Genomic DNA, 17,120 nt, shown 5'->3' with positions numbered 1-17,120 from the left:
ACAAGCCGTCTCCCAAACCATAAAAGCAGAAAGGCATGCCTCTTAAACCCGGAGTGGAGCTGGGCTGTGGGGAGCACTGCTCAGCCCTCTGAGGGACCCTGGATCGGTGTCACCCACCGCTGCTATTGTTAGGATGCCCGCAGGCGAATGAGAAGGCTCTGGCTGTGATCAGCAGGAGGCGCTGTGCCTGAGACAGGGCAGGGTGGAGGGAAGGGGAGAGGTCATTCACAGGCACTGGATGATCTTACTGGGCAAAGTGAGGACCCGTGATGAGTTTTAGACCAATATTAAACTGAGTGACAAGAGAAGGGGTAAAAGAAGGGGAGGGCGAGGAAGAGCAAGCAGGAGGAGGGGAACAGGGAGGGGCAGGAGGGAAGGGAGGAGGAAAAGGAATGGAGGAAGTGGTTGCTATGGAAACTGAGATGACTAAAGCCACTCAGGAGAACCTGGCCTGGGCAGGAGGAGGTTCACATCGAGAGGGGCTGTGTTGTGCCCCCAAAGACCACCAAGAGGGAAGATATGATGCAGAAGGAAAGTCTTTGTAATTACAAGTTCAGGGTCTCTCATCCCTCTGATGCAGGAGACACCCGAGCTGCCCTGGGGTGGGACATTTATTGGGGGTAGAGCAAGGGGAGGGAGTGTCTGGGGGATCTGCAAGGGGCATAGTAACTTTTTAACTAGCTTTAATTTTAGCAGATCTTTAGCTGTACCTAACAACATAAGCGTGTCAATTTTAAAGTAGAGAATGTTCACATAACCAAGTTTTTTTTTAATTTTTCTTTTATTTATTTATGTATTTTTGGCTGTTCTGTGTCACTGTGTTGGGGGCTCAGACTGATGTCGTGACATAGAGGAAATTTCTAAATAAGCATGCCTGGGCCCAGTGAAGGGAGACATAATCCAACGCCACAGCCAGCTTTCCAATAAAGAACAGCATAAAGCAGCTTTCCAAACCATTTCTGCCCCAGCTCCATGCTGGCAACAACACCTATGAACACACCAGAAAACAGACGAAACCAACACAGTAAGCTTACACAACCTTCCCAGGCAACAGACAGAACTTTTCAGCAAGACAAAACTTTTTAACCAGAATCAACCTAATACGGTCAAACTTTCAACTTATTTTATGGTTTCTTTTTAAATTCAGTATTTGCCTGTATGAGAAACCACAGCAAGCATAGTTCACATCCCCTCTGGCCTTCTATGACTTTTTATACACCTTCCACATTTGCATCAACACATAAAAGCCTGTGCCAGTATAAAGCATCTGAGACTAACAGTATTTTCTTAGCCTAATCAACAATAATTTGTAACCAGCCCCTGTAAATGATGACAGAGATTTACAGCCCCTTGTATCTGAATGACCTGAGCAGCTCTGGTAGATGGAAATCTGCTGTAGCATCACAGCACCGCCATAGCTTAGCCCTGAGCCCTGTTTGGTGTAGACAGAAGTTTCGTTTCATCCAGTGCCTCAGCTGTTTAGTCCCTCAAATAAACACCCAGGGGCTTATACTAAACTGTTAGGCTGATGGCTCAGACTTCCTATTGGCTAGCTCTCTTTTAATCATTAACCCATACCTATTAACCTGTGTTTGTTCACATGGCCTTGGCTTACGTGATGCCCGAGATTCTGGCTTTCTCGGCAGCTACATGGCGTCTCCCTCTCAACTCACTGTCTGCCTTCCTCTTCCCAGCATTCTCCTAGTCAGGTAACCCCGCCTACCCTTCCTGCCTGGGTACATTCTGCTTGTCCGTTGGCCGAAACGGCTTTATTCATCAACCAATAAGAGAAACGTATGTTCAGAGCCTACAGGAGGATGAGTCGCCCACCAGTTTGGCCAGAAGTTGGGGGGAGGCAGTCCTCAGAGATAGGTTTCAAGAATCCAGTCCATCAGCATGGGAGGGTGTGGCACACAACATTACACAAGATTGTTAACTTTTCTGGCCGTAACAATTAACCCCAGATTCTCTGTTCAGACACTCAACATGGTGGGGTGACTAGGAGCTTGGCCCATGATATTAGGACATTCAAGCCACCAAAACAGGGGACAAACACAACAAGATACACACACACCATAACAAGCAAGGCAGATGGCTGTGCACAGATCCAAAAATGAGACACTGGACTAATGGCAACCCACTCATTCTCCCCATAGGAACTAGGAGGATCCAATCCCCCCAAGGGTCTCCTGACCCACCCGCTGGGCAACCGGAACATCTCCCAGTCACCCCAGCCTGTGATCCACCAATGTGTTCATCTCTGTCTTACGCAGGCATCACAGAAGGCGCTGCAGCAGCCAGAAACAGAAACCAGAACTTTCCCTGGGAAAACAGAAAGTTACCTGATGGTTGACACCCTGACACTCAACAGAGGTTAGTAGTGGTGGAGTTGGGCTATCCCGGACAAGCCACCAAATGTTGTACCCAGAGTCTGTACACCCAAAGATCACCAAGAGACCAGATCCAATGCAAAAGCAAAGAGTCTTTTTAATTACGAGTTCAAACTCAGGTCTGTCATCCGTCTGCACAGCAGAGGGGCAGGAGAGACCCTGAGCCGCAGTGGGCGGAGCATTTATTGGGGGTAGAGCAAGAAGGATGTGGGGGGGGGTGTCTGCAAGTTACACAGTAACAGTTTCAGGATTGGTGCACCTCCAGGTCGGGAGGTGTGGAGGGGTGGGAGCGAGGGAGGGGACCTGTCCAGAGCTGATTGGTCAGCTGCAGCTGCAGAAAGGTTTCTATACCTGGCCGCCATCTGAAGGCTGCTGCTACGGTTATTGCATTCCATCCTTATTAGCGAAGCACACACAGAGCCTGTCAACCAACTTCTGATTGGTTCCTTACCATATAGAGGCTGTCTGACAGTTTCTTCCCAGCAATAAGAGCAAGAAGGGCCCAGCACATCCTGCTGAGTCGGGGGCCGGCATCCTGAGAGCCTGGGCCCTTCAGCGGGACACGGAGGCACACGCTATAATCCCAGCACTTGTGAGACCGAAGCATTGAGTTGCAAGCCAGCCTGGGTTATGCAGCAAGACCTTGTCTTTAAAAAGGGCGGTTTTATCTAAAACGGGTGGACTTTCCACTAGAGTTCAAATGACGAGAAACGGAAGCTTCCTGTGGGATTGGGAGATGAGGGGACAGAAGGAAGCTGACATTTGGTAATACATACTGAGCACATTAGGTCTGTATGAGACCAATCATGTCACTGCCCTGCTTGGAAACTTCCAGTGGGCGGGCTGGAGAGTTGGCTCTGTGGTTATGGTTGTGTGATTGTGTGGTTGTATAGTGCTCTTACAGAGGACCCGAGTTTAGTGCCCAGCATCTACACTGGGTAGCTCACAACCACCTGGAACTCTTAACTCCAGGGGAAATGCAGCGCCCCCTTCTGAGGTCCCTGTGCACCCCACTCGAGGTGTACGTAATTTAAAAGTGAACGGGTAGAGACGTGGCTCACTGGTTGAGCACACACTGCTCTTGCAGAGGACCCGGGTTCAGCTCCCAGCACCCATGCCGAGTGGCTTGTAACGGCGGTTTCTTCAGTTCCAGGGGAGTTCAATGCTTTTGGTCTCTACAGGCACTGCCGCACACATGCACATTATTTAAAAATGCTTAGTAAATCTCTTAAATGTTGAAAAATAAATTTCAGTGGCTTCTTGTGCCTACATATAAAATCTGGAACCCTATAGCTCAGGACTCAAGGACTGCTTGGCCCTGACCCTAATAAAGCCCATGTCTCATGACATGGATTTCAACCTTCAAGGTACACAGAGTTCAGTAGATTTTAGTATATTCACTATGCAATGAAGCTATCACCTCTAGTTAATTACATAACGTCCCCATCAATCGGAAAGAGACCCTGGGGTTAGGGAGTTGGTTCAGTGGTTAAGAGCACTGGCTGTTCTTGTATAGAAACTGGTGTGATTCCAGAATCCCACATGTCAGCTCACACCTGCCTGTAACTCTGGTTTAAGGACCTGTACTGCCCCTTCTGACCTTCTCAGTTATTACATGCATATGGTGCACATACACTCTCACAGTCAATCACATAAACACATATCGTCTCTCTCAATGTGCAGCCTTGGCTGACCTGTAACTCACTGTGGAGACCAGACTGGCCTCAGACTCCCAGAGATCCACCTGTGCCACCAGGGTCAGAAATCCCTAAAGCCAAGCGTGGTGGCACACACCTTTAATCCCAGCACTTGGGAGGCAGAGGCAGGTGAATCTCTGAGTTTGAGACCAGCCTGATCTACAGAGAGAGTTCCAGGACAGCCAGGGCTCCATACAGGGAAACCCTGTCTCAAAAACCGAACCAAAATGAGCAACAAAAGCAGCTGCAGGAGAGGAGTGGGGGGGGGAGTGACCGTCTAGGGGCATGCCTGTGGGCTCTGCAGTAGCCCTGTGCTGATGTTGGTGACTGGAAGTCTGTCACAGCATGCAAGAGCCACAGCCATACTGCCAGTCAGGTCACCTGAAGTTTCCAATGCTCTGGGCTGGCCCAGGGGCCTTTTCAGGTGTCCTATGCACCTGCTCTGTGCATACACAGTGACATTTAGCTCAGTGCTGCCTACTCCTGTCATCAGGATGGTTGTGGGCAGAGCTGTCACCTCCCCTGAAATGATGTCACTGCTTTTCCAGCACGGTGGTGACTGACAATCATTTGGGCCCCTCTGCCTGTGACACACGTCTCTCCACTGAGCTAAGAGATTCTCAAGATTAGTTGTTATCAGCCTGCAACTGAGCCAGAAGGGCTGCTTCAGGGGTGTTCTACGAAAGGCTCTGCCTGGCTTTCATCACATACCTACACTTTTGCATGATACAGTCACCATGGCAACAGAGGAGAGGCGATAGCAAAGAGCTTAAATGGTCAGTTCCTTCATCTATTTTGTCTTTCTAATCTTCCAAGTGCAAAATTAAAAAAAAATCACAAAACTACAAAATCTTCCCAAGGCCAGACAGAGAGCATCAGCCCTCGACAGGATCCATAAAACTGTTCCTGCCACATTCTGTGATCTTAGTCGGTTTAATTGCCTGCCTGTCTCTGAACATCTCCAGTGAGTGTGGCTCTGAGGCTGGGCAGCATGAAGTCTCATCCACTCTAAGGGGATACAGGAGGTGTTTACAAGACGAAGATGCTGAGCACAGGAACGCACACCAGCAAACCCAGTACTAGGAGGAGGAGGATCAGGAAGGAGTTCAAGGTCATCTCAGCTACATAGTTTGTTCAGGACCAACCTGGGCCATTTGAGATTCTGCAAAAGAGAGGCAGGGAGGGAAAGAGGGGTGGGGGTGGGGGAGGGTTGGGTGAGGGGACAGAAGGGAAATGAGAATTTCAGAGAATTTTCCTGAAAAATGCTTCTGTCCCCTCAGGACTGTTACGTGTCCTGGTGACCTTTACCCCATTCCCTGGGCAGCTATCCAGTAGGAAGTCATCAGACATTTATTCGTGTGTGATACCAACAGGAGCTGACCTGGAAGAGAAAATCAAACAGAACTTGGACAAAGGAAAGTGGATAAAAAGCCAAGGAGAAGAGCAGTGCCGATACAGAAAGCAACACCTGAGGTCAGGTGAGGTCAGGAGAGGTCAGGCGAGGTCAGGAGAGGTCAGGTGGGGTCAGGTGAGGTCAGGTGGGGTCAGGTGAGGTCAGGCGAGGTGAGATCAGGTGGGGTCAGGTGAGGTCAGGTGGGTCAGGTGAGGTCAGGCGAGGTGAGATCAGGTGGGGTCAGGTGAGGTCAGGTGGGTCAGGTGAGGTCAGGTGGGGTCAGGTGAGGTGAGGTGGGGTCAGGTGAGGTGGGGTCAGGTGAGGTGAGGTCAGGTGGGGTCAGGTGGGGTCAGGTGAGGTGAGGTCAGGTGGGATCAGGTGGGGTCAGGTGAGGTGAGCTAGCAGCCAGCCTGCTGGGCTTCCTCTGGCTTCTGTGTCCTCTCTGTGGGGTGCCCACTGCACATTGGTGGCTGGTAAATATTTATGCCTTACTGCAGACCAACCACATTGTCCCAGTCCTGCACAGGGCACAGGACAGAGTATCCGTGGAAACCCACACGTTACATCCAGATATTTAGAAGAAATCCATCAGGTAAGGTCTGCTACTAAATAAGTGCTCTCCAGCCCAGGCCTACAGAGACACAGTCAGCGAGGATGGGTGCCTGTGAGTGGGCCCTGAAGATGGTGCCCTTCTGTCCCCATGCTGGGAGGGCTGGCAGTGTGACCGTATCTGCTGCCTTTAGACACAGAGGGTGCAGCGCACTCCTGTACAACCAACTTCAGTGTGGGAATGTTCAGGAAACCCTGGTTCCCTCATGTCCTGAGTGTCCATTTTCTCTATCCCACGGTGCTCCATCCTGCAGCTCTAGAAGGAAAGTGTTGTGGCTCTTGTGGCTCGTGGACTGTGCTCCCTCTCAGCAGTATCTGTGGCCGTCCACAGCACCCTCGACTACACAGCACAAAACTTAACCTTTACCAGAATCCTCTACTCCAGAATTGCAGATACATTGAATTCTTCTACAGTCAGAGGTGGTGGCATGCCTCTGTAACTCCAGCACTTGGGAGGCACAGGCAGGTGAATCTCTGTGAGTTCAAGGACAGCCTGTTCTGTATAGTAAGTTCCAGGCTACCCAGCTACCCAATGAAACTGATTCTTAAAAAGAAAAAAAGTATTCAACACAATTTAAGAAAATTTTAAAACATTTTTTTAAAAAAATCCCCTATTTTCTAGGTGATAGTGGCACACACTTTTAATCCCAGCACTTGATAGGCAGAGACAGGCAGATCTCTGTGAGTTTGAAGCCAGCCTGGTCTACAGAGCTCATTCTAGGTCAACTAGAACTACACGAAGAAACACTGTCTCAAAAAAGAGAAACAAAAACAAGCAAAAATCCCATATTTAATATTTTAAAATAAATATAAATTTCAGTGTGTCATAGTAGGTATTTGCTATTTATTCATTATAGTTTATATTTTAAATTTAATAGATAATTCTGAAGCATTTAGAAAAATATACCTTAAAGTCAAGTATGATTAAAATTTAAAATGCATTATTTAAACTGTGTGTCTTTCTGTTCTTATGTCTGTGTTGGGTACGTACACGTGGTCCCCAGGGACGGAGTCAAAGGTAGTTATGAACTACCTCATCTGCATGCTGGCAAATATTTTTACCAACTGGGCTATTTATTTAGCCCTTCCTAAGAATTTTAAATACCAATGTGGGATTTGGTTCTGTATGGATTTCTTCATTAACATGTGCCTGCCATAATTTAAGGGTAATCACAAAAGCGGAGCTGGGGCAGGTACCACATTGTGAGGATCCATTGAGAGGGAAGAAGGATACACAGCTGGCACCACTTAATTAGCCAGGTTGGTTCAAACTTCTGGAGTCTGACACCAAGAGGTACATTGTAACATATTTAGACACAGTACAGTTTGGGAGGAAAAACTTCCCAGTAGAATACAATTCCCCGTGCACAAGGAGACATAATTACATCAAAACTCAGCTCAAACTACATGTCATTTCTTCCAAGAAGATGGGCTCTAGAGTTAGGCTACCCGTGTTACCTTAAGGGCCTAGGGAAGGGACATCTGTTGCGGTTTGGTCGTATAGATAGCGTACAGGTCATTTGAGCTGTTAGCCACCTCGTGTCCTGCTTGTGGAGCTTGTGGGAGCCCCCCGTTATGCAGATAAGGTAAGGGTCGTCTAGGCTCTTCAGTGCCTCTGGTCTTGTTGTGGGAGCTTGGTATGGCCCTGGCCCTTCAGATAACACAGATCACCAGACTATTAATCACCCTGGTTCCCAGCCTTCTAGATGGAAGAACAGGTTATACATCTTTGGGAAGACAACCCTGCTCAATGCTCCTGGTTTCCCTATTGATGTGTGGGAGCACAGAGGTCTATGCTCCCAGCAGCATCTATTTGATTCTTAGCACCTGAAGCAAAAGCAAGTTTGAAGACATCTGTCACACACTGTCGCTCAGGCTGGTCCTGGACATGCAGCCATCCCCCTGCCTGTGTGATGCGTGAATTAAGAATGCCCCACAGGCATATACTGAATGCTTAGTCACCAGGGAGGAGCACTGTTTGAAAGGATTGGCGTGGCCGTGTTGGAGGAGGTGTGTCACTGGGGTGGGCTGTGAGGTTTCAAAAGCCTATGCCAGGCCCAGCTCCCCCTGCCACCCCCTCTTTGCTTGAGGACCAGAATGAGTTGTGTCTCAAGCACGGCACCCGTCCACCACGCTTCCCACCACGGTGATGATGGGATAAGGCTCTGAAACTGGAAACAGTCCCCCAGTGGAATGGTTCCTTCTCCACAGCAACACAACAGTGACTAGGACATTCAGCTTCCTGGATGCTGGGATTACAGGCTTTTGATTAAGCTCATATCCACTCAGGACCGTGGTTACCATCCTCGTGTGAGAGGAAGAGAAGCTGCAGGCCAACGTTCAAATTTCTGCTGGCATCTCTCTTCATCCTCGTGACAAGACTCTGAAGCCACTATAGTGTTTTATGGGCAGGGAGCCCAAGGCACAAGGGGTTGGCAATTTGTTCAGGGATACTCCAGGCTCAGGCCTATGCAGGCTGCCACCAGAGGGAGCAGGGGTTCTAAGCACACTCATCCAGCCAGACTTAAGGAAGAGAGATGCCAGGGATGGGACCTGGGACTTGTCATTCGGAAGCCACCTGAACCAGGGGCAAGAGGGATGACTAAGCGCGGAGCTGCTCGGCAGGTTTTACTGTGAATTAAAGAGAAAAAGGTGTTGACTCAGTAGTCAGGAGTGGTGACTGCGGAGCGAAGACAGAAACCACAGCTACGTGGATGCCTCCCCAGGAGTCCACGTCACCTTGGAGACACGACGAAGAGCAGCATGGATGGTTACGTGGGAGCCATGCTCTAAATACCATGACTAGGAGGGAAAGAAGGCTGTGTGTAAGAGTACCTGCTGATCTTCCGGTCTCAACAACGATGCCAGGCAGCTCACAACTGCCTGTGATTCCAGGCAGAGAGCCTCTGTGTCGTTGGCATTTTCTTTGGGCTACCAAACAGCTCCCGAATAAAGACACGGAGATTTATTATTAATCATGAATGCTCAGCCTTAGTGTAGGCTTGTCCCACTGGCTCTTTTTAACTTAATTTAACCCGTTTCTATTCATTTGCACTTGCCTTGGAGCTCTTTACCTTTCTTTCATTCTGTATGACCTATTTTCCCGCTTCCTCTGTGTCTGGCTCACTGGCCCCAGGAATCTCCCTGTCATGTCTTTTTCTTTCTTCTTCCCCTGAGCCTAAATTCCCCTCCTACTTATTCTCCCTGCCCGCAAGCTCCACTTACATCTTCTCCCTCACTACTGACCATTCAGCTTTTCATTAGACCAACCAGGTGCCTTAGGCAGACAAAGCAACACATCTTTGCATAGTTTAATAAATATTCCACAACATAAATGCAACACATCTTTGCATAGCTAAGCAAATGTTTTGCAGTAGATCTGAACCCCTCTTCTGGCTTCTGTGGGTACCTACACACACACACACTTACATGGCATTCACACACACGGCATTCGCACACACACACGGCATTCACACACACACACACACACACGGCATTCACCCACACACACATGGCATTCACACACACACACACAGCATTTACACACACACATACACACACGGCATTCACACACACACGGCATTTGCGCGCGCGCGCGCACACACACACACGGCATTCGCACACACACACATACATGGCATTCACACATACACGGCATTTGCACGCACACACACACACACACACACACACCTTTTTTGCTCAGTGATTGTCCTGGTTTCATTTCCCTTGCTGTAATAAAATATCCTGACAAAAAGCAACTTTAGGGGAGAACAACTTTATTGTGTCTCAGGGCTCCAGATTATAACTCATCCTTGTAGAGCACTCACAGCAGCATGAGCGTGTGAAGGCTCCCGTCACATCACATCCACAGTCAAGAGCGGAGAGAAATGAGTGCGGCCATGTTTGCTTGCTCCATTGTGCTCAGCTCAGGGAACGGTGCTGTCCACAGTGAGCTGGGTCTTCCCCGGCCAATTAACAAGACACTCCCCCATGGCCAGCCTGATCCAGAGTGACCCTTACTACACAACTCTCTCCCTCGTGACTCTAGGCTGGCTGGACAAAGTTAGCACCACAGTGGTACAGCCTGTACTTCCATGTACAAGGAGGACCAAGGTTCAAATCCCAGACACAAGATGAAAATAACAAGAGCGCAAACAAAACTACTAAGCAAATAAACGTGCTGTGTTTATTTTAGACAGTAGTCAAATGTCACTCAGGAGAAATATATTTCCGGGGCTGCAGTAGCAATTGTGATCACAGCAGAATCACTCCCAGTCAACACCCAGAATTTTGTGACTTTGCATCTCCAGAAACCCTACCTGTGAAGTGCAGGCTCCCCTCCCTAACACTCACCTCAGCACAGGGTAGGGGTGGGGTGTGAGGGAGACTATCCACATCAATCCCTAAAGTCACCTAATCACCCCAACGGTTCAGCTTTTGTCTGCCAGCTAACATTTCATTTTTGTTGTTCAAATGAAGAGTAAGGCAGTCACACACACACACACACACACACACACACACACACACACACACACACACAGAGCTGGACTGGCTGGCCAGAGAGCCCAAAGGATCCTGTCCCCACCACCCCTGTAGCGGGGGCTACAGGCACAGCCACAACTCGAGGCTTATTTATTTACTTTGAGCTCTGGGATAAAAACCAGGTCCCTGTGCTTCCCCACAAGCACTTAATCGCATCCCCAGCCACCCCAGTTTGTAAATAATTCCAACTGTTCTAGTTCTCCCTACATGTCTGTCTCCCGTTCTCTTGATTTTCTTTTTCGATGAAGGATGAATGCATAAACTATTGGTTTCTGCTTTGTTTTTTTTTTTTTCTTCTTCAGTTAAATGTCACCGCACTAAATCAAAATTCCAAAGTATCTGTGTGCAACTTGTTTTACACACACACACACACACACACACACACACACTACATCGAACCTGGAGCAATCCCCGAGACTCACATTAGTCAGTCATTAAGTTTTCTTAGGGCTTTCCGTGTCACTTGGAAGCAAAGGGTGTGCTTGGCACGCCATCGAGCAAGCACCAAAGACAGACGCACGGAGCGCTTTTCTCCAGGCAGCAGGTTCCATTCACCCGGATCCGTGCTCACCCGAATCTGTGCTCACCCGGATCCGTGCACACCCGGCATCCGTGCACTGCGCCTCTGCACCTAGTGCAGGCTGTCCACTGGTGCTAAGCATGCCACCGTGCTCTCCCTTCCCTGCTTGTCAACACACCAAACACACTTCTGTGGCGGGCTGGCCTGACACACACACACACACACACACACACACACACACACACACATTCATCCCCTCCCGTCCTTCACAATACATACAAGAACCTGACACGCATATAGTGATACACTGGACCAGACCACACACGCCAGCGTGGCTCCCAGAAGATGCTCACTTAATGTTGACGCTGAAGCTGAGTGTGCAAAAGTATATCTGTGACATCCACACACAAGCAACGAGGCAGTTCTCAGAACACGTCTTTGTCACAGGGTGACATGTGACTGGATTTATCTATGCTTGCGTTCACTGTCTTCCCCCACCGCAAAGAATCTGCTCTGTAGCCAAGAAGGACGTCGTTTGTCTACTGTTACATTTCCCGGCACACCGAGGACAATAAAAACGTCATGAACGTGTTCCTGTTTTGTGAGACATGTACAGCACTGATCAACTGCTTTCACAGCCAGAAGAGGATGAAGCAACATGCAGGACACAGCACGCTGCCTCATAATGTTTGGGGGCAAAGGGCCATGAGACCACGGGTGGAAAGGGTGGAATGTGGCTGGCACATCTACTATTGATTTTAATGCCTACATAGGAGTCTCTGTCCAAATCAGCCAATTCAACAAGTACACCATCACTCAGGTATTCTGCCTTTGTCCTAGGGGTAACCACTGTTCAGCCCAGAGTAGAAGGGATCTATTCATATTTACTCTGTAATCCGTCTTGACGGGGAGTCAAAATCTGGTCCCCAATAAGATCAGGCCACTTGTCCTCATAAGCCAATTAAGACTTGAATTAACAGTGAAAAGCAGAGACGGACTGGATTTATTCAGTGTGGCCACACAGGGGAGAGGGACAGAGACATGCACAGAAATGCCTTAAGTCATCTTTATGATCTGGACCTTGTCCAGTTTTAATAAAGGGCCAAGGATATGCACGTGGGCGCACTCGCAGGTCACGCTGTGATCCTGCCCACCAGTGACCCATCTCTGCCTGGGCTTCCGTCTGATCTGTAAGGTGGTCTGACAGGTTGTTAGAACTGTGTGCAATCGGTCACTGGGGTTCCTTTCCCTTCCTGGGAGCATTCCCATTTCTTTGGGGCCATTTGTTTATTTATTTGCTTGTTTATTTATTTTTTCATTTATTTACTTACTTATTTTAGCAGTCTGATAGACTGAGACACGGCGTCTCTTTATAATATTTTTATTTCTGCCCCAGCTCTCAGTTCTTTGGGGCCATTTATTTATTTATTTGCTTGTTTATTTATTTATTTACCTACTTACTTATTTTAGCAGTCTGATAGACTGAGACACGGCGTCCCTCTATAATATTTTCATTTCTGCCCCAGCTCTCAGTGTCTTCAAACACGTCGAGGCAGCCGGGGCCCCAGGGCTGCCAATTCACTAAGCAGTGTCATTTTCTTGCCAGCTCATTCGCCTGCCCCACCAGCAAGCGCGTCACACCTTCTTCCGCCCAGGAAGTCCGCAAAGTCGCAGCTCTCCGTGACTCCGGGGCGACCGGGGACCGCAGCGCGCGCGGCCCAGGAGACCTTCCGGCGGGGACTGCGCAAGCGCACTGAGTCCCGCAGGGCGGCTCCCACGCCCGCCCACTGCGGCTGGTTGAGCCAATCGCCGGCGCCGCGGCTGCCGGAAGTCAGTCGTGCGTCTCTGCGGCTCGGCCGACCTATTTCCGGCGGCCGGCGGTCCGTCGGAGGCGTTCCGGGTGGTCAGCCCTCGGGACGCTGTTCCCACGGTCCGGGCCGAGGCGGAGCGGGGCTCGGGTCCTCACGGAACCGCGAGTCAGAATTTCCCCCTGGCGCCAGCAGCGCCTCAAAGGTCAGGGCTCGCCCACTCTCCGGTCGCGCCCACCTGGCCTTTCGTGAGCTTCGAGGGGGAAGTTCTCCGCGACCTTGGAAACCTGCGCAGCAGCTGGGCGTGGAGGCGCAAGCCCTCGGGGATCAGAGGCAGGAGGATGGCCGCGAGCTCGAGTTCTAGTCGGGACTGAGCTGCAATGTGGGACAACCTCAAAACAAAACAACAACAAAAAACCAAACAAACTTTATTCTCCTATTTCGGTAGATGTCCCAAAGGCCTTTCTTCCGCCCAGTATCTGTGGCTTAAATTCAGGGAAGCAAGAGGTGAAAAACGTTAACTCACGCTGCAAGTGCACGTGTCACAGGCACCGTCTGCTCAAATGACCGTGATGTGAGAAAGAGATCAAATGCAGCGATTGCTTCCAACACACCGACTTCCCACCATGCATAATGACTTGTAAACGTTGAGTGACTGGGGCTGTTCTGACTAAGAGGTGTCTTCTTAACTAGCATTAGAGCGGTCTATTTTGGTAAATGATTGGAGTTTTTTGGCTTTCTTGTGTAAATGTGTGATGAGAAGTATCTGCATTGTCATGACAGTTACTGGCACTCTATACTAAGGCTGACCGCGTGTATGGTGGGCAGAGTGTGAATTCTGGCAACAGACTATCTGGAGTTTTTCCAAGACTGCAAAATCTTATATTCATTCTACTCTACCTCAGTCTTCATATCTGTAAAATGGAAATTATGATACGGTATTAGTTCCTTTTCTCCTTGCTGGGACAGAATACCTAGAGTAACTTAAGGAATGGAGGGTTTATTCCCGTTTACAGTGGAGGGATGTGGTCCGCCATGACAGGGCATCTGGTCACTCTGCATCAGCGCTCAGGAAGTGGATCTGTGAACGCCAGTGCTGTTTGCCTTGTTTTTTGTGCATTCAGGGACTGCCCCACCCCAGACCCCATGGGATGGTGCTACCCACATTTACAGCTGTCTTTCCACCTCAAGTAACTCTTGAGGCTTGCTTCTGTGGTGCTGCTACATCTTGTCACATTGACAATAGTAACCATCACAGACACCTTCCAAAATCAACGAGAAAACAAACATTAGCCTGCTGGCAAAAAAATACTGGGATCAAGCCGGGTGTATAGCACATGCTTTTAACCCCAGCACTCAAGAGGCAGAAGCAGGCAGGTCTCTGTGAGTCAAAGAACAGCCAGGGCCTCATAGTGAGACCCTCTTAAATGAATGAATGAATAAATAAATAAATAAATAAATAAATAAGACTGAGCTCATTAGCAGAGAAGATAAGTAAAGAGTTGGGCTATGAGGGATAGAAGCCCAGGGGTTCCTGATGTGTGAGCTAGGGCCTACTTTATAGTAAAGTCTGTTCCCCACATGTTCTGAAGGACCCAGACAGTCGCTTTGGAGGGAAGCTCTTCCCAGGGAGCTTTGCTCAACCCTGCCTTTACATTCCCCTGGCAAGACTGGGACCCAGAGAGGAGGGGAAATGCACAGGTGCATGCAGTGGAAGGGAAGGACTATCTGGGGTTGGAGGGAGAGTCCATCTACCCTAACTGATATTAAGTAATATTTGACAAAGTTTAAAGATTCCTTTCATTTTTAATTATGTTCCTTTCTGTACGTGTGAGTGCAAATGCCACCGTGGGGTGGGCGGAGCCCTTGAAGTTGGTGTTCCAGGCCATTGTGAGCCACCTGAAGTGGGTGCTGGGAACGGAAACCAGGTTCTCTGCGAACACTGAGCCATTTCTTCCGCCCCAGTACTTGGGTTTTAAAACTGTGTGCAGGGTATTCATTGAATGAAAAAAAGAAATAAATAGAAAAGGACACAACAGCTCCTAGGTGTGGTGGAGGAGAAAGTTCATTGTAGATAAAAGAGAGTAGAGACAGAGACATTGGGAGAGTCCAGAGTGGACATAGCCCTGAGCCGCGTGAGGAGAGCAGGAGAGGGGCTGAAGATTAAGAGGGGCTGCCTGGGCCAAGAGACTGGCCAAGAGGGTGGTATAGCAAAAATGCAGGGAAGGGCAGCTCAGTCCCTGCACTGGAGAGTCTGGGGTAGAGGGCCAGGTGTACCAGCCATGCTCTGGAACAGGTAGGGACTGAGGGATGCTGGGAGACCCTGGTGGTCAGGTCCACCTTGATTGGTTAAATATGCACCTCCTTTTGTCCCGGGGTTTGAGACTTAACATTTATTGGATAAAACCATCGCTGTTTCAGCTGCATTTCAGGCTCCGTGGTGGTGTGGAGATGTCAGAGTGGCAGCTGTGTGTGTTGCCCTCGAACAGCCCCACCACCATCTGGCCACAGAGGTCACCTTCTAAAAGTGAAGCCGCCTTCCTGGGGTGTCCCCTAGCCAGGTCCCTGAACTGTCACACTGAAGTGAAGAGACAAGGGCACGTGTCCCCCTAGAGGTAGATTTCATTCTGGGATTACAGGCACGAGCCCAACGGCCTCCGGGCACACACCTGACAAGTTGCCCCTGTGTCTTTCTGTCTGTCACCCCAGATTTGTACACCTTCAAAACTGAAGGGCTATGCCCTTTCCCTTTGCAGACAGCGAGAAGCCAAGCCATTCGAGAACTCCTAAAAAACGGTTTCTTTTTAAATCCCTAAACAGCACCAAACATTGGCTCAAGTATGGTGTTGTCTACGTGACTTAACAACTTTGAAACTTAAAAACAAGACACTCCCACTGTGGTAAGAGTTTCCAGCAAGATTTCTAAAATGAACCTGTAATGGAGGTCAGCCAATGTATGTGGGCCATTCGATCTCTTCATATAGCAACCGTAGATGCTGTGTGGGGTTCGTGGCAAATGAGCTGGTACTTCCTGGTGGGGGAGGGATGGGGCCAGGTGAGCAGGAGCCCCCCCCCCTTAAGCTGGTAACATATTAACTAAAAACTTAGGAGGGTAAAAAACTTAGCAGGTAAAGATACCCTGCTGCACCGGATGACCTGAGTCCCACCCCTGGGGCCCTATGTGATGAGGAAAGAACAGATTCCAGCAAGCAGCCTTCTCCGACCCAACCCCTGCACTCTTAACACAGGTTAGGTGCACACACAAGAAACAAATGTAAACCAAACAAATGTAAAAAATGGAAATAAAACCATACAATCTAAATAACCCATTAAAAACATACTGGAGACGTCAGGTCAGCCTTGCTCTACCGAGGGTGCCGTGGGCCTTTTATTATTTGTGTTTGTGCATGTGAGTGAAGGGCCGGTGGATTCCCCGGGAACTGGAGTTACAGGCAGTAGCGAGTCTCCCTTACGGGAGCTGGGAACCAAACGTGGGTCCTCTGCAAAGACAGCAAGTTCTCTTAATGGGGTATTAGCAGGCCAGGGGTGAAAAGAGGGCGTGCCACAGTAAGGGGCAAGAAGGGGAAACAGCGCACCAGAAAAGTGATGTAAATGACCTTGAACTTTGGCCTCCTTCTCTCAAATACTAGGTTTACAAACAAGTGTGGGCAACTATGTCTGGCTTTAATTTCTCATATGCACGCGAAGGGAAGAGAAAATAAAAGCCCAGGCATGAGATGTGAGTTCGAGGCCAGGCTAGGCTAGAACCTCTCTCTCTCTCTCTCTCTCTCTCTCTCTCTCTGTGTGTGTGTGTGTGAGAGAGAGAGAGAGAGAGAGAGAGAGAGAGAGAGACGGCGGGGGGGGGGAAAGGAGATGATCTAGCCTAGCCTGGCCTCGAACTCGCGACCAATCTCATGCTTGGACCTCTAAGCACCTTGGTCCCACAGAGAGTCAAATGCGCAGGCGCCCGCAGCGGGCCCGTACCATTGGCTGAGGGGAGATGCGCGCGGTCAGCGTAGCCCTAGCAACCATCGCCTGCACATCATCCCGGGGGATGCTCCCGACCGGATGTGACGCACCCAGCGGCGGAAGCGCGGGGACCCGCGCAGCCTCGGCGCGCGCGGCGCGCATGCGTGCTGACGGATTGCTCTGCGACCGTGA

The sequence above is a fragment of the Phodopus roborovskii genome, unplaced genomic scaffold (genome assembly GCF_943737965.1).
Source record: "Phodopus roborovskii unplaced genomic scaffold, PHOROB, whole genome shotgun sequence".
In the NCBI taxonomy this organism is placed as follows: domain Eukaryota; kingdom Metazoa; phylum Chordata; class Mammalia; order Rodentia; family Cricetidae; genus Phodopus; species Phodopus roborovskii.
This window is presented reverse-complemented; position numbering follows the sequence as displayed.